This window comes from Hemiscyllium ocellatum, chromosome 17, assembly GCF_020745735.1.
Source record: "Hemiscyllium ocellatum isolate sHemOce1 chromosome 17, sHemOce1.pat.X.cur, whole genome shotgun sequence".
NCBI lineage: Eukaryota > Metazoa > Chordata > Chondrichthyes > Orectolobiformes > Hemiscylliidae > Hemiscyllium > Hemiscyllium ocellatum.
Genome location: NC_083417.1, coordinates 25,568,843 through 25,587,778, shown reverse-complemented (window position 1 = coordinate 25,587,778; position 18,936 = coordinate 25,568,843). Strand labels below are relative to the sequence as shown.

General features: G+C 39.2%; 1 protein-coding gene across 1 annotated transcript in view; it reads right to left on the bottom strand.

Annotated features, from left to right (window-relative positions):
- Positions 1–6,412, bottom strand: part of zfhx3b (zinc finger homeobox 3b) — a 496,343-nt gene extending 489,931 nt beyond the window's left edge. The window contains exon 1 of the mRNA XM_060838007.1: positions 6,206–6,412. The gene's annotated coding sequence lies outside the window, so the exon portion shown is untranslated. The remainder of the gene's footprint in view (positions 1–6,205) is intronic.
- Between the last annotated feature and the right edge of the window lie 12,524 nt (positions 6,413–18,936).

Here is an 18,936-nt window from a genome sequence, read left to right as displayed (position 1 = left end):
AATACCAGATATGAGAAAACAGACAACAGCTACCTGGGATAATCATATACCTTCCTTCCCCTATAAGGAGTGGCTGCCTCTGCTCAGTACCTCCCTGAAATAGCATAGCTGTGATACAGAATTCAGTAGAAAAACATGGTTCTTAACCACCACACAATTCCTGATACATGCCATTTCTAGTTTGGGTAATCAAATACTTTTAAAAGAGGGAGAAAAACATATCTACACCAGCTTTCATTTCAGATCTTGGAATATATCAGTGCACCACAGTTCAGTGCATTTCAAAGCAGAAGAAGTGAGAATAGTGCTAAGGAAACATAACCATGGCCAGAAAAATAAAGAACTGGAACCTATAATAATGCTGCAAATTGGCCACATGAACACTAAAGCCACGTTAAATGCGGGGAAAAAAATGTCTAAGTGTTGTCACAGGCCAGTCTGAAACTACATGGGTCCTTTGAGACTATGATGAATATTTCTGTACCAAGGTCAAAAATCAAGAACAGATTTAAATGTTTATTTGGAAAACACTGAGTCCTGGGAAAGTTGGCTTGTCCATTATCTGTAAGCGCTTCACAGCATCTATATTAAACTGATATAAAAGTAATTTATGCAGCTGTTAAACAAAAAGCTACTTACGCAGTTTTCAAAAACTACAATATTAATTTGGTACGCCAAGAGTTAAAACGGAATCTTTTAATTCGGTATTTTTAACATCTCATTTCTAAAAAAAAATTAGTTGAGCTCCAATTAACTTTCCAAAAGCTTTGTCATATCTGATACAAATATGGCAGAAACACTTCCAAAGTATTGGTCAAGTTACTTCCTTTCTCTCTATTTGGCAGTTACATTTTTAAATGCAAATCAAGCTGAAAACAATCCTTGTTTGAACTAGCCTCTGTTCTCAGCCAGTACCTGGTTTGTTTTAGGTGTATGTGTACAGTTCAAAACCTGCTTAGCCTAGCTTCTTCCCCTATACGAGCTCAGTTACAGTCATGATCGATATTCCAGCAGAATGCCAGCCCTGAATCTGAGCAAATATAAGCTTCACACAAACTAAGGGCTGCATCAGTCTATGCTTGTTCCCACCCATTCTTGGCCTACATTACTCATTCTTTCCCAGTACATTTCAAACAAAATAGGACTGTGGACAAGCCTTCAGTAATTTCAGCTCATCGTCCTCTACTGTTTCATTTCTGTTTAGCTCCTTAGGAGCTGACATGGAAAGGAGAGAATGAGTGACTTCACTCATCAACAAAGGATTAGTACTGCACTGCTTACATTCTTCTCGGCTACATAAGATGTGTTATTAAGTTTAACTATTCCTGATTTATTTTGGCAATATATTCATTAATTATTGTATATTCATACCACCTTACACAGATAAGAGAACAAAAAAGGTCTTCTATTTACAATAATGAGTACACTGTGATGTAGAGGATTTAGATTTGATAAATGGAAGGGAAGACTAAATAGAGAACATAATTCCACATCCCCTACAGCAACAACCATAGCTACAATACCAAACACAATTATTGTACCCAGCTTCGAAGCTTATGCAAATTTACACGAACATACATAATGTGCCAGCAAGCATTTCATTCAAAGGCCTGTGTTAAACAATGTTCAAGCGAAGGTTAATCTGAATCATTCTGCTTTGCTGCTCAATTCAGCTTGCCGTGCAAAGCCTGACATCTACAGTTCTGTCTGGCATCGTCAAGACTGCATCATTTCCCACGTAGCCATTGAGCAAGCCTTCCTTCTCTTTGCAGCACAGGTATTTTAGTATACTCACGGTCCTTTATTCCTGGCTTTGGTAATTCGTTTACGCTCTTGACTCAATCAATCTACCATGTGTATACGACCACTTGCTTCTTTGACTCATCTAAGTATGGAGGAACTCCGTTTCTCACAATTGGATGCAGAATGGCCAAATAATTGGGAATCCTGATCAATGGAGGTGCCCCATCTATTTACTATAATATGAGTGCTCAGTACATGCAAGGCAGAATTGGGCTACCATTTACTACAAGTTTGGATAATAGTGAACTTACTGCATTACGTTTATTTGGCAGATTAAAAGTAAAACACATTTAATAATACTGTGCAACAGCAATGAAAAATTAATAAGAAAAGGTTTTTTGTTTTTATATTCAATAAGCAAATTAAAAACTCTAATTTATTGTAATTGCTATTGAAAGACAGAAATATTCAAGGTGTAGTCAATTAGAAATACTTTTAAACAGCAAATGCAAAAATATCACATTTGCTGTCCCAGAAATGCCTCAAGGCAGATTTTAAATTATTTTATTACAGTACTGAACATTTACTATAAACAATGTGCATTTAAGTTCCAATAGCACATGTTTAAATATAGCTTCAGTTTTGCCAAAAAAAAATTAAACCAAGCTGTTTCCGTAAAGATTTAATATTGACTGTTGCTTCACAGATACTCACAATACAAAATATTCCACCAATGAGCCACTTATGGCTGTTTTCACTTGGTGTCCTTCTCTTTTTTTTGATGAGAGAAGGCACCAAGCGAAGAGTAACTGGCTCACTTCTGTCAAAAGACAAACAGCCTCTGAAGGCATTTAGGGTTTGCATCAGTTTCTGACACCACTGTGCTTTTCAAATACAAAATAGCAAGGAGCCCCTCCCCATACGCATACACAATCATTGTCAATTTAGAATTACAAGCAATGTATTGGTAAACACTATTGTTCTTAATGGCTGTAGACAATCTGTTTCTTTACTATGGTACACAATGCTGAGAACAGATGAAAGCCTCACTTACAGTAGCCTTTAATTTGCGAGGGGCTCCAATTATCATTTAAAGACATAAATTAGAGGAGTAAAATGGTTACATCTCGCTACCAACACTGCGGGTCAACTGATGAAAAACAAAACATTTCCCTTCATTTTCCATTGGTTTCTCTACTGAGGTTGTCCACATATTTGCAAGTGAATTGTTCTGTTGTGGATGAGTTTAGGGGTTTAATGGCTTTAGTGCATTAAAAAATGAGTCCACAAGCTGAATTAACATACAACAATACAGACACTGAACGGCCACTGATCTAATCGGCCAGTGCATACCCTAACACTAAATCACAGTCTTAGGAGACACCTAAATGACAAATGGAAACTATCAAGCTCGGGTAAAAAAACAGATCCTGTTCAGTTACAATTCGTCAATCATCTATGGGTATTAAAATGAATATAATTTATTTTAACAGCAAGTGTCAATAATTGCAAAACAGTGCCCTAATGAAGCAGCATTAACAGCAACTTGTCGTCTTTAATTTTTAATGTCATTTACTTTCAGGTTACATAATGAAAGAACAACTGAAAATGGATTGTATACTTCGTCTGGGTGGGAGTGCATCAATTTCATTTTGCGTTTTTTGTCTTGTTTATTAAGAATATTACCTGTATACATTGCCATTCCGTTTCTTATCATGTAAATGGATATACTTTACGGATCACTTACATTGGTTTGGAGATGCTTGTGAACAAACTGCACTTAAGCATGTGAGTCCAATTTCTAAATATTGTAGATCCAATTAAATACGCATCAAGCAAAAAAAAATCTAGCGTGCTGTATTGTCTGGGCCGACGATTCTCAATCTGGGACCTTCGCTAAGTATTACAGGGTTAGGGTTACTGATTTAAAAATAGGTCTGGCTAGGCATCTGCAACAGAGATCTGAATGCGGACGTGTGTGAGAGTGCAGAACCACAGACACACACACAAAATGCACTGCAATTAAAGTACAATATGACAGTCTGAAAAATATAAATAAATAATTGCTGATCACTACCTTGACACCTCCCCTTTGTGCTGCCCTCCCCACCACCTCCACCTCGCACCCCCACCCCCCATCCTCCATTCCTCCCCTCCCCTGTCGTTAACTAGAATAACTGGTCCGGTGTGCGGTGCCTTGCACAGTCAAAATGCAATGAAATCGGATCCTCGGCGGGGACCATGTTTCTGGCAGAACTTCCGAGCGATGTGTCTCTGCGCAGGCAAACACCTGGCGGGAGCAGGGGCGATCGGTCGGGCGGAGTGCTCGGCTCCTGACCCTGCTCGGCTCATCCCTCTTCCTCCAGCCCACTCCCCTCAGCCCTCAGCCTCCAGTCGCCGCCGTGCACGCACCTCCCCGGCCGTCCGCGCACGAACTCGGGCTGACCCGGCCGGGAGGGCAGTGGGGGTGGGGGCGGGAATCAGAGACAGATCCCGTTCAAATCTCCAGCCTAATCACTCAAATACAACATTCAATTTCCAACAACAATCCGAGCTCGGCATCCACACGATCTACTGAGACCTCATATACGTATATTATTTTTTTTAAAAAAAAGACAATGTGAGGGAATCTCGTCGGATCTACCGACTGAATAAACTTTGCGCTCTTCATTGATTTTTTTTGTGTACAAAAAGTAATAAAAATCGCCTTCGGTCTGATATCAGATGCCCTGAAATGCTGTGTTCCTCGTACAAATGATCTCAATGACTGACTGATGTGTCCTCGTTCCCCATTGAGCCTCGATTATCTGTTCCATCTCATCTCGTATCTCCCCTCCACTTCACTTCTGCTCTCCTCTCAGTCCACTCCGTCTATTTATTTCTTATTTCTCTCTACCTTCCTGAGCCTCCGTTTCTTCAGCGAGTCCACCTCATGGTGGTTCTTTTTTGTAATTATTGTTGTTGCAGCCCCCCGACCCCTTTCCTCCCCTATCGCTCTCTGATGAAACCTGCCCCATGTCCCAGTCTCCCTGATGGGAGTCGATCCCATCTTTTTTTTTAAGATATCTATATATATTTCGCTGCCTTATCTCGTCCCAAGCTCTCTTCTCTCCTGCTGCCCTCCCTGTTTTCCTGTCCTGGATCTGCCGACAATACACTACCGTCCTCCTTACGGTTGCTCTCCCCTTCATTTTCCCTTGTTTTCATCTTCTCCGTTTCGTCTAGCGCCCTTTGCCCTTTTTTCCTTCCTCCCTGCCGTTTTCACTTTCCCCTCCATCCTTCTCTCTCTCCCACTCACGCTCCCTTTCCTCTGATCCCTGATTCTTTCTCTCTATCTCTTTCATTTCCTCCTGTTTCTCTCTATCTCATTTCGCTCTGATCCGCTTATCTCTTGCCTTGCCCTCTCTGTCACTCTCACTGAGCTTTTCCCCCCATTTACTTCTCCCTTGGCTTTCAATCGCTCCTCTTCCTCCCTTCTCTACCTCCGGGATTTCTCCTCCGATGTGAGCGCCGCTCGCTGACTCTCCGGCTCTTTTTAAACACATTCTCCAAAAACCGATCGATCACATGTGACTCTGAGAATCCGAAAATAAAGTCAACACGGGATCAAGGCTTTCCTACATTCAGCTTCTCCCCCCTCCCCTCAACATCCCGGGAACTGAGAAAGAATGAAAACAAAATCCCGAAAAAGAAAATAAAAAAAAATACTGAGAGAGAGAGAGAAACTCTTTAACCCCGCCGTCTTAACGATCCCGGGACTCGAGGAGGAGGAGGGAGAGAAAAAAAAACAAAATGAAGAACTTGGAAATCCAACCTCTTTTAGCCAACCGCATCCCAACTAACACATCCAGGGACAGAGAGAGACCAAACGGGACGGAGAAAGAAAGCCCCGAGCCCGGCCACAGAAGCAGAGCGAAATCCCCCTCGCTCCCTTTCCCTCGGAGAAAGACGGACCCTCAACGCCGAGCTCCAAGCTTCATCTCCCGGCTACGACCCCGGGCAGCTGCCGGCACTTCCAACCCTCAGTCCGCGCTCGCATCGCGGCGTCTCCATCAGCCCAGCTCTCATCCTCTCAATCACCACTAAATAGATAGCTATTTACTTCAACAGACCGCTCGCAACCCTAAAACATTGCATTAAAAAATGACCATAAGGGGGGTCGAGACTATGTTGACGGCTGGTCAAGATCAGGTTGGTGCGGATGTAAACACACAGGTAAAAATAATCATAATGAACTTCAAGTATTCAAAGTTCTGCTCGGATGCGGTTGTATTTATCATGACCATTTGCAAATAATAATAATGAAAAAGTACAAGTGGGAGGAGGGGGGGAAGCTTCAAGCTGACGGAGGGAGAGAGAGAGAGAGAGAGAAAGCGAGGGGCGCTGGCGATTGACTATAATTAACACATCCACAAAGAAGCAAAGCAAAGTGGCAAGAGAGAGAAAAAAAGTTGAAACTTACGATTTTCCACCGTCTGCTGTTTGTAAAAAGAGAATGGTGTAATCCAGATCAGCTCGTAAAGATCCCATACAAAGAGTCCTCAGGGCCCGGCGACACTCGCATTAGGACAGGCAGGACATTCCAGGAGCAAAAATTTCAGCGATCGCGGTGGAAAAGAGGGCGAAACTCGCAATGAAAAAAGTCGATGGATCTTTATTCTGCTAATTAGTTTCCGTGCAAAAATGGCTGTGATTAATTCAGTGCGCATGTGCTTCATTACGAAGGCACGACGGGAAGGGCTAATTAGCGACCTCGGATCAATATTCAAGTGACGCTTTTCGGAGTCAGCCACAAAGTCAGGAATATAGATATATATATATTTATAAAATGAAAAATACTGACTGCTACACAAATGCAAGCGAGAGAGGAGGAGGCGGAGGGGGCAGAGGAAATAAAGAATCTACTGTATATGTGTAATAATAAGGCGATCTGCTTAAAACTCCAACCCCTCTGCATAGATTCATTAATTCCAGTTCTGATTAACAGGGGTCCCTGCTTGCTCTTCCCAAGACGTCCAGGGTTTTTTTTTCGCTTTTTGCCCCTACAAATATTGAGCGATCGCTTTATGGGCAGATGATCTTTCATTTCTTAATCCTTTCTTTTTATCAATATAAAACAAGTGCTGTTTTAATTGCATTAGGTGGAAAAATCATAAGTGCAAGCGAGCGTTCCTGGAAGGTTATAATTTTAGGGTTTTTTTGCCACCAGGTTGCAAATGCGAAGTGGTGACATTCCAAGATCTTTACCTTCTAAGATCTTTAGCAGAAAAATCCTTCTATACAACATTTTGGAATCAATTTTTTTTGACAATTAGTAAATTTCCCAAGACTAACCTTTTAAAACTGTTATAACATTTCCAAACACAGAAGCTGCATTACTTTTAAATTGATTAATAAACTATATTTTCTCCACGTTTTCAAAACTTTATGTTTGAATGCATAGAACTGAGAAACACACTTAAGAAACTTGCGCTCGAGAAGGTAAATTCCTTTCTGTTTCGCGACTTCTAATGCCGTATTTAATTTCTCAACACCTACATTTAAGATACCAGCGCAATATTTTCGCCTTTTTCTAATTAGATTAACGTTATTTCCCCAAGTTTTTTTTAAAATGCTACTTCCATTGTGTATTACCAAGAACTGCATCTCTGTAGACAGCATTTTTTGCTAATTCACATTTTCTGTGTACTGTTGGCAACATCTACATTGTCAAAACAGATAATATTGTAAAATCTGCCCAAATACAATGTGAACTGAAATGACAGAATATTTTGGATTCTATATGCTTCCCCTAACTTTCCCGCTGTCCGCATTTGCCTTGAGAGAGTGGATTGTTTGAGAGGGGAATTTAAAAAGGGGGCAAAAGCATTGCGAAAATCAGAATTCAGAAATAAACGTAACAGATACATTTACTAGAAGCAGGATCAGGGAAAACTGGGAAAACACATTCGGTTGCTTGTACGGGTTATCGTCAGAGTTTTTCTCCAGCTACAATCGCTGGAATTGGAATTGAAAGTGTTTTAGTCACTGTATTGAGCGGATGTAACGGAATTTGTTGCGATCGATCGCCGATCTTTCGAACAGTTTTCAGGCTTGTTTGGGAGTTAATAAAATGAAATCAACCAACCACACAAATAAAAGCCAAGAGTTTGAATGCAATGTCGAATGCTATATGAATAGCCAATACCAACAATTATCCACACTTCTGTAATTATATAAAACCGCTGTATCAATAGCAGCTATATTTACATTAAATGTATAATTTTCTACGTGTTATCAAATAAAAGACCGGCAGCAAGCTACTGCGGCTCACCCGTGGTGAATATACTTGGCAATGCATTATTGTTTTGCTCTTTCTGTACATATTTTCCCCAAATCAGCCCTGCTAAGTTACTGATAAGTGTTTTTTTGTCAGTCCTTGCACCGATTTAAAAATCAGCAAATCTAATGCTGAGCGTGTTCTTTGACAGAAGTACGCGTTGAGGAAGAATGTTTTCTTGTGTGACCTATTTATAGTGCATTATTATCCGCGGAAATATTCTTGAGCTTGTCCCAATCAAGCTATACAGATCAGGAAAATCAGTCTTAAATCCATATCAAAGTGACCAATTGTTAGTTTCCCGCAAGCTTCCTATTCCTGTTTGTATATATCTTTATAGTTAATGCATTTCAATATATGTATAATATGCCTTGATGAATAAAACATGAATTGCTAAGTCAGAGGTTGTGTGTAGACAAAAAAAACCCTCAGATATTTGGGATTGCAGTTGCTCTTAAAGCGACATGGTGCTAGATTCTCTGGGCAGTCCAGGTCTGGGATTTTAGGACACCGCAGTGTTTGTTTGGGATAGATCAGTGGGGCCTGGGGTCTCTCTGTCTCTCTTTCTCTGTTTTCTTTCTGGATGAAATGATAGTGGAGTTGAATGAATGAAGGATGGGTTGACGGTAGTTGTGTCTGGCTGGGGCTTTGCAGGTGCAATGGCAGCGCCCTCTGATGTTCAACACTGACCGCCCTAAGCACTTCTCATCTCTACTTCCCAACCTCCTCCACACCCCCAGCTGTAAATACGTACATGCAGAAAACAACAAATCTAACATCTTCTCATAAATACGCCTGACTAGCTGAGCTATTACAAGGGCTCAGATTAGGAACGGGGGTGGGTAGGGGTACTGACAGGGAGAGAATAGATACATTTGATTACCGAAAAGACGCATCCAAATAGAAAAACCTTTCGTGTCGAAATTATTTGCAATGTATTTTCCGTTAAAATAACTGTTTGAAGTATCCCCTTTATCTAATCATTGTTTAATTTGTATGCTTGTCCCACCACGTGCCGAAACGTTTAGATCGACAGACGTTTCCGCAACTTTCCAAAAATTCGTTTGAAAACAAAATGCGCTTTTAATTCATGTTTAAGGAAACTCGTGCTGCGATCTTAAAACTATGCTGTACGTTTTAGAACAAAGTTAAAATTCTTGCGTTGTGCAGGTTCTCCACCAGCACAATCCCGATTCAGTTTGCGCGTAAAGGCGAGAAACGCTTAATTAAGAAATAATCTCGACTTTATTAATTAGTATAATCTTAGTTTTATTGCGTGAGTCTATGTTTTTGATCAAGTCAACGAATATTTCGTCCAAACGAGACAATTACGTTTTTGATATTGCGCCTGCGAAGAAACAGTTTCCTCAAGTTTAAATGCCCTCTAACACTTTCAGCAATTTGACTTTGATGTTCTGCATTAGTTACATCGAATATTAAAGCTGCAAATTACCGTTTGCATGTTACACAGCGAGGTATGGGAACCAAGTGTTACCCCTAAAGGGTATTTGCAAATTGCAAATATTCCGTTATTTGGTGTGTGGATGTCTAAAGCGCAGTGCATTAATAAATATTTGTGAGATTAAAAGAAAAGCCGACTGAGGTTTGTTTTTCTCTCAAACTCTTTGTTTTAGGCTTTGATGTCAACAAAACAATATTGGCAATAAGATTACAATGGAAATAAACCGGCAGTATAGAGCGCTGATTCCCATTAGCAACATGATGTATGAAGCGCATTTTAACATTTCTGTCAAAAACAACGCTTCATTCCTCAAATGAAAAAGAATACATCTTATAAAACGTTTATCTCGAAATAATTTATGCAAATCATATTTAACAATTTCATCATGAAAAAAACACGCACCATTGCTAGCTTTTGTCAAAAAAAGAAATTCGGCAAAAATGAAACTTTGATGGATTAAAAAAAGTCCTGTTTTTATTTCTCACTTTTAATACGCGGGATGCACTGTCCTAAGCAGCTAACACACAGAAATTGTCTTTATTCCAATTCATAACGTTTATACTTCCACTCCACAGGCAATGTGTTTATTTCGAAGTTTAAGAAACAACTCCATACTGGAATTTAATAACAAGCAAAAATCTTAACAGATTTGTAGAAGGACTAAGATTTTTCCGAAAAAAATATTAAAAATATCATTCCATTCGGGTTTAAGTGATAAGAGTTCAGTGCTGGGCAGTAAAACGCGTGGCCATTCCTAGTTTATACATCTTTCAACATGAATGCAATCGACTGAACTATTTCAATGAGTTTGACCTGCGATGTAACGGCTTGTATTGATAGTGGACAGTGGAACTCCGACAGATATAGCGGAGATTTGATTCGCTACAGGTCCCGAAGGTTGCTCGGAGTTTCCTTAGTGATGCTAATATATCGCAGTTTAACGTCTTGCTAGATATCATGAATACTACAGTACTTACAGTATGGTTTTATTTATGTTTTAGGAAGGAGCGCATTTTGGAAAGCAAAATTAACAGTGCAATAGACGATAAGGAATAGCTGCTCAGCCAAAAGGACTAGGCATTTTATAAAAGGCTAGGTGTTTGGCTCATACTCCACTCCCATGACCACAGACGGAAAGCAACGCTTGATAACACGAGAAACAGACAACCGTATGCACTGGCGCAGACGATACACACAGACACAAACTGGAGAGAGACCCCCCCCAACCCCCCTTGCAGTGCCATGGATTCATGTCCAAAAAAAACCCCTGTGTCCAATTCACGGATAGATTGTTCTATATGTATGGTGTGTATATGTACAGTATTCTATATCATGCATTTAACATCTGTATCGTGCACATAAGTTATCAAATAGCTGCATGATTAATTTTTAATAAAGGCAATAGATATCCCCAATAACCATTATTACTAGTTTTGCAAAAAACTAATGTTATCTAGTACAATTCCAAAAAAAAATCCAGCCTTTCCCCTATTTCCTTACTGCCATTGCGATGCAACGGTGGATGGGGAATCCTTCGGCCGTGCCTTGCTTGTAACTGTTTTTATTATATACAGTCTTCATGTTACTGTAGACAGGCCAACAGCCACAAGTTCCCCATAGAGTTAGCGTAAAACTTTCATTTGTATACATTGTATCGCCGTCAGGCTTGGCATTTAGAGTTGCAAGAATTATCATACAATCAGTTATACTGATAATTGTAATATTGTCTCCATTAATTATAAACAATGTCGCACTGTTATTTATCGATATAACATTGCCAAATTAGTTTGAAACTCCTGCAATGTTTCCAATTACAGAAGCCTTGCTATTTGGTTACTGGTTTGAAGAGCCAGAAGAAAATGTGATGACTAGGAATTTCCTATAATTTACAATCATTTTTCAATGTGGTTATCATTTTATTGATGTGCATGTTTACCCTTCCAAAGGTTTAGTTTCGATGTATTATGTTTTAGAAACAGATGTATCAGCTAATTTTCTCATTATATATGCTAAGTCTCATACTCAGATAAAAAGCACACCAGTGACATTTATTGAACAAATATAATGATGCATAATTGCACATGTTTAGTATAAAACAGGGATTCTATATATTAAATTCAAGATTTATAAATCGACAGTGCATTAAATATAACAAATATATTCGTTTTTTTTCCTTTTGCATTTCTAAGTAATATCAGGCTGCACTGATCTATTACCCTACTGATTGTCCTGATTTATTAAAATCATATGTCGACATTCAAACTTTTTTTTCCCCAACCCGCAATACAATATGTGGAACTACAGATAATTTCGAAGTAAGCCAGTGCAACTTGAGTTCTGAATGCAAAATATTTGGCTAAAGATAATTGGCAACGGTTTTACATGCTGCAGTTTGCAAAGCACTGACTGAAGTTTGCTGACCTGTTGCCCTAAAGGTCTATGGCGTCGGTGGTTTCACGGCAGCAACTGAGAGGCTCAGAAGAGGGATTTTCCCTTCGCATCGACCTTGCAGCCAACCACCGGCTCACCTGAATATATCACGTGACCTCCCGGCACTGGGACCTCGTGACGTTTCCCACTGACAGGTGACGTGCTTTCGATTCGGAAGGTTGTCAAAAAAGGTGCTGTTTGCAAAGATTTGTGGGGATTGTAGTTCAGAACGTTGCTCCAGTCATATCTAACTGGAGAGCACTTGCTCCTAAACAAACTACAAGATGCAGAGGACAAGGCACCTAATGCTTGGAAGATGCAACGTAACTATTAGCATCTATCTAATCTCCAGCTGGAAAGAAATATCATTTACACGCAGTATCAGTTACTTGCTACTATGCATTGACAGTTCATTCACTGCGCATTCATTACTTCCCTTTGCAGTCCTCATCTTATCACCTGAACATAGTGCTATATTTTGTTATTTGCAGCTCTGAGGTTTGCCACCACTGCGGAGGGCATTAACTTTCATTAAACTACTTCAATATACACATTCAATACATTACAGGGATGAAATCATGACTTTTAAGCACTGAATATTTAAAACGGATAATCAAATATTGATAGAGCTCATCAAAAATACAGATCTTAAAGTCAGAAAGCACGGAATATTTCAGCGCGTGCATATCAGAAAAGACATTTGTTTTCCTGAAATAAGCAAATTATTGCCAAGTCGCAGTTTGATCCTGACAAAACCATTTCTGCAATTTTGAAAATAGCTGCAAGCGGAGTTTTGTGCGACCGCTATACTGCGCGGAACAACATCAGATTACACTCGAAGATTTCGAAACTATGTAGGAGTAATTTTTCCAGTTGATTAACTACCAATAGTATCCTCCTGATTGCGTACCACGATGTCACGTTACGAAACATAACTATGTCCCTGACCCTTCAACTGAAATGCTGAACCTGATTTATGGAGCAGTCAACACGTTAGAGAACAGTTTTCACTGTGACTTGCTAATTGACATCAACACGCAACAGTCGCCAGTGACTGACATCTAAAGGCTTTGAAAACAAAGAATGTTGCAGACTGATATCACAAAGGAGAAAGCACCTGACTCCCGCTTAGAAATATGTTCAGTTATAATGCGACTCCTCCCTACCTTGATACTTGTACAGTGAAAAACAAGTGAAAATACTTACAATTTAAAGATACGTAACAGTTATAATCCATTGGTGTGTTTACACAAAGAGTGATTATTTTCACGCTTTTATTCCCCTGGTTACAGAAGTGACTGCTCTCAGTTTGATCTTGACTATGGTCTCATAATCTGGACTGGAGCTGCATTTGTGTAACAATAAAAAAAACGCATCCTACTGGAAGGGGGGAGGGTTCTGTTTCCTTCTTTCCCCTTAATTCAAAGTCACTTATTTGAACACTCAAAAATATTTCAGACGCTGAATTCAGCCTCAGCTGCACGATTCTATTGTCTAATCTGAATGACTGGGTAATTCAACTCTGTTCAGATGAAATGATCAGGTTGTAAGCGCTGTTGTCTGTCATCGCTTATAATTACGATTTGCAATTTTTGTTGAAATTTATCCAGTCACACCTGCAGGATGAATAATCAGGAATAGCATCAGATTGATGGGACTAGTACATATTGTTCCTGTGTTCAGTTAATAGCAGCCACAATTGACCTCTCCATTTTGGACAATACACTAGAATCACATGACTGTGACTGTGTTTTTGAGTAGTTTGCCATTTAACATACAATATGGCAACTGGAGTCTGAATCAGAAGTAATAGGACCAGGCAACCTGCGGAAATGTTCAAGTCAGACCAAACCTAAATACTTGGTTAGATGGATGTAGAAGATACTTGGAAAAAAAAAGTAAAGGTTCTCTCCTGGCATTCTAGTCTAAATTGATCCCTGAGCCAATATAATGAAATAATAAACTTAGTGGCGACTGTATGCGGGACCTTTCTGCAGGCCGATGAAATATTACATTGGTCTAATAAATTACACTTCAAGATAGTACATTTCCTTGAAAGTACTTTGGACATAAATGACGCTATCTAAATGTACATTTTCCCTTGAACTTTCATTCATTATTGGTGTTTTGAAAGAAATAATTAGCATCATCACAGCTGCCTTCATGACCTCAAGTGACCTCAAAATGTTTCCTAGACAATAATGCAATTTATAAATAAAATCCAGAAAATTTGGCAAATTCTCGGGCTGTGCCTATGGAGAAAACAGACGATTTAATATTTCAATTGTTTTAATCCATTATCAGGACTAGAGGGGAGAATTTATAAATGAACAAGACAAGTGTTAAAGGAGAGGGCAAAGCTGTACTGTTTGAAAAAGTGTTGTAATATTTGTATCTTGGAAATATATTTTCTAAAGGGGGTTTCTTGATCCCCCACAGAGATAGTTAGCAGAAATAACTGCTTATGTTGTTTCACTGGGATTTTAACCCAACTCATAGCAAAGTTACACTGAGGATATGGGTGGGTCTCTTCGAAATTACTTTGAACAAAAGATCCATTTAAGAAATCTACTTGCATCCTTTTCTAAGCATATGGTGGAATGGGTATTTACAGGATGAAATATTATTTAAAATGAGTCTTAACTTCAACAAAAATTACTTGGCAAATAGATCATTTAGTTTATAAGCTTACAGCACGATAACTTAAACTGGATCAAAATGCAGCACCCTGTCACATGTGATAGGTGTTATGCTGATAAAAATGACAAGTGGAATTCCCAATGCAGAATACAAAAAAATCAAACATTTTCATGAAGCTGCTGCCCCTTTCAAATGTTTACAATTTAATTAACATTTTAATTTGATTAAAATTTTGCACCCCATAAATGAATGAGTGTGCTATAACAAACTTTAACTTAAAGGTAAATTGATATGTTAACGGTGCTGCTTTGTATTGGCACCTATTACTTAGGAGCTATTTAGCATTATTTTAAACAAAATACTAAATTACATATAGAGTAGAAATCAAATGCAAGTAAGCACATTGCCCTGTAAACTTTAAGAATCTCAGTAATTTTTAATGTCATGTGAGGGCTTAAATGATAATAGCATGCTCAAAAGTGAATTTTTATATAATATTAAGCCTGAAGTCATTTTAAATCCAGACATTTTTTATTCCATTAAACTACAGTGAATACTGTAAATGTTAGCCTTTCCAACAAGAAGACGAGTCTGCATTTTCTAGGCATCCTTAGTAGCTTTCAGCCAGTGGTGTGCATTTTCCCACAGGAAAGCAGCTGCTGCTGGCTGTACAAAGAGACTGGACTGGAAAGGGTCTATTAATATAATGGTATGCAGTTCTATGTGTTAACAATTGGATCAACACATCAAGATGAAAAGCAATTTTGGTGATAGTACATTTGCTTACTGGTTTTGAAATTGTTTTTTCACAATGGTACAGAAATAAGATTTTTCAGCATGCAAAACCACAGACCATTATAGCATTAGAAGCTTTTCACTGCAGGATCCTCAGAGGCTGCGAGTTGCCTTTCAATTTTGCTGGTATGCATCACTGAGGGAACAAAAAAATCTTAGGTACACTGATATCAACTGTAGGCCACCCAATAGTATGATTCTCCAGAGACTTCTTTTTTAGGTGAAACCATAAGGAATACACTCCCACTGAATCAATCTCTGGAAATAGTCAACAAGAATCTCGAATAGCTTGGCAGGAATTCAGTGATGATTACTGAATGTTTGTTTAAATTCTTCTGTTTTCTTCGTTCAGAGTAATGGTTGAGGTTTCAGCATATATTCTGGAACACAGCAGAAGACAGGGCTGCCAGCTTTCCAGATCCTTATTAGGAATACAGATTAGGACATATTCAAATCCAGTGTACCACTTAAATAAGGTCTCACTCGGGGACATCTTTCAGTCCTCTCCTGGCTTGCAAAGGTTAAGATAGAATCAAAAGCAAAATGGCAACATAACATAGCAAAACATATTTACTTTGCAGCTTGTATCATAATCTTCTCATTCAAAACAAAATTCAAACATTTAAAGTAATTTGGTTATGATTTATCCCATTTTATGTTCTGAAACACCCTGCTCTGTGTCACTTTGTTATTAATAGGTGAAACGTCACAGTGATTCCATTTTTAAGCTTGTACCGAGTGGCATTTTTCTTTCTGAATTCTTTCTTCGAAATATGTCTGTCATGTTTTCATAACCTTCCTAGACAAAGTCACTTAACAAAAACAGAAATGTCTGGAGAAACTCATCAGGTCCAGTTGCACCTGTGGAGAGAAAACAGAGTCAATGTTCCAGGTCCAGTGGTTCTTCTTCAAAGTCACTGGACAATTTGATTTGTCATTGCAAGCATTGTCACTCTGGATTCAGGTATTGTGAGGCACCATGGTGTTATAAAACACTCAGTCATCTTGCTTGAGTCCAATTAATGACCAGAACTTAGGTGGAACATCAAAGGGGATTAGAATGAGAAGATTCAGCCAGTCCTTTGGTTCCACTGAATGATGCATCAACATAGATCACCACTGTAGAGAATCGAAATCGCCAGTTCAGAGTTGTGCCACATAGAACATAGAACATTACAGCGCAGTACTGACCCTACGGCCCACAATGTTGCACTGACCAATGAAATCAATCTGAAGCCCATCTAATCAACACTATTCCATTCTCATCCATTTGCCTATTCATAGACCATTTAAATGCCCTTAAAGTTGGCGAGTCTACTACTGTTGCAGGCAGGGCATTCCATGCCCCTACTACTCTCTGGGTAAAGAAACTACCTTTTAGATCTGTCATCAATTTAAAGCTATGTCCCCTCGTGCTAGTGATCACTACCTGAGGAAAAAGATTATGACTGTCCACCCTATCTAACCCTCTGATCATCTTATAAGTCTCAATTAAGCCAGCTTCAATACTGTTAGAATGCTGCATTGTTTGAGGTAATATCCTGTGGAAAGAAGCTCAATTAAGGCCTAATTTGTCCTTTTATCTGAAAATTTTAATAAATCTATTCAAGGCATACCAGGGGAGTTCTTCTTGAGTTGAAAAGTGTGACACTGCAAAAGCACAGCAGGTCAGGCAGCATCTGAGCAGCAGGAGAGTTTCGGTCAGAAGCCATTCATCAGGCATTCCTGCTGTGTTTTTCTATCGCCACCCTTTTTAACTCTGATCTCCAGCATCTGCAGTCCTCACTTCTCTCAAGCTTTTCTGGTGACAATGCCAACATTATTCTCTAAACCACAATAAGTGAAAAGAGGATATCAAATTCTTTATCTGATTGCTATTTGTTGAATATTGCACTGTATGAATTAATTGTTGCATTTCCTGCAAAACAACATGATGATAATTCCAAAGCACTCCATTAGTTTCAAAATTCTTTGAGATGTCCTGAAGTTCTAAAAGGTGCAATGGAAATAATTTTTTTTTGTCTATTCTCACTGGGGAAGGAAAGCTTGATTAAGAAAGGGTCAACATCAACAAGGCATATTGTATCAATATATCTAGAATCATGAGAGGGATTGATATGTTGAAATGGGATGCTTTTCACATGGAGAGTCAGGAAACTTGGCCCTTGAAACAGGATTACAAGGTTACGAAATGGTATTCAGAAATGAAACGAGAGCAAAGATACCATAGGTCAGAATGCTTTAGAATCATAGAATGGTCAAGGTAGAGATGGAAGCCACCTGACACATTGTATCCATGCCAGCTGTATGCAAAATCTTCCAAACACTCTACCCTAAGGCCTTGACATCCTTTGTGACATTAGATACTCCAGTTGGGGAAGAATGGATGTTTTGTAGATAAAGTTCCTTCATAACTTCCTTGCTTTTGCATGATGAGCATTTATTGCTGAAGATCCTAGTTTCTGTTCAAACACTTTCCTAAAGTATTCTGTGCATCCTGCAGATAATAGATATTGCAGCCACAGCACACTTGTTATAGAGTCATAGAGGCTTAGAGATGTACAGCATGGAAACAGACCCTTCAGTCCAACCTGTCCATGCCGACCAGAATATCCTGACCCAATCTAGTCCCACCTGCCAGCACCCGGCCCATATCCTTCCAAACTCTTCCTATTCATATACCTATTCAAATGCCTCTTAAATGATGCAATTGTACCAGCCTCCAACACTTCCTCTGGCAGCTCATTCCAAACACTTACCACTCTCTGTGTGAAAAAGTTGTCCCATAGGTCTCTTTTATATCTTTCCCTTCTCACCCTAAACCTATGCCCTCTAGTTCTGCACTCCTCGACCCCAGGGAAAAGACTTTGCCTATTTATCCTATCCATGCCCCTCATAATTTTGTAAACCTCTATAAGGTCATCCCTCAGCCTCTGACACTCCAGGGAAAGTAGCCCCAGCCTGTTAAGCCTCTCCCTATAGCTCAAATCCTCTAACCCTGGCAATATCCTTGTAAATCTTTTCTGAATCCTTTTACATTTCACAACATCTTTCTGTTAGGAAGGAGACCAGAATTGCACACAATATTCCAACAGTGGCCTAACCAATGTCCTGTACAGCCACAACATGACCTCCCAACTCCTGTACTCAGTACTCTAACCAATAAAGGAAAGCATACCAAATACCTTATTCACTATCCTATCGACCTGCGACTCCACTTTCAAGGAGCTATGAACCTGCACTCCAAGGTTTCTGTTCAGCAACACTCCCTAGGTGAAAAGAATGGGTGTTCAAGCCATTAGAATAAACAAATAAAGTAACATTATAAATCAAAGTAATAGTTAGTATTTTTCAAAGAGTTTTTTTAAAATTAGAGGTTCAACTATTATTGTGGATTTAAGGGTTAACTTGAACCTCACCACCATAATAAAGACTCAGTATGTGCATAAAGAGCTATGTCATGATGATGTTAGATCACATGGAATTAGAACCTGAATCTGTAAGTTTCTCAAGACTTCCTCTTTTATCTTCTCTTGTATATAGTTAC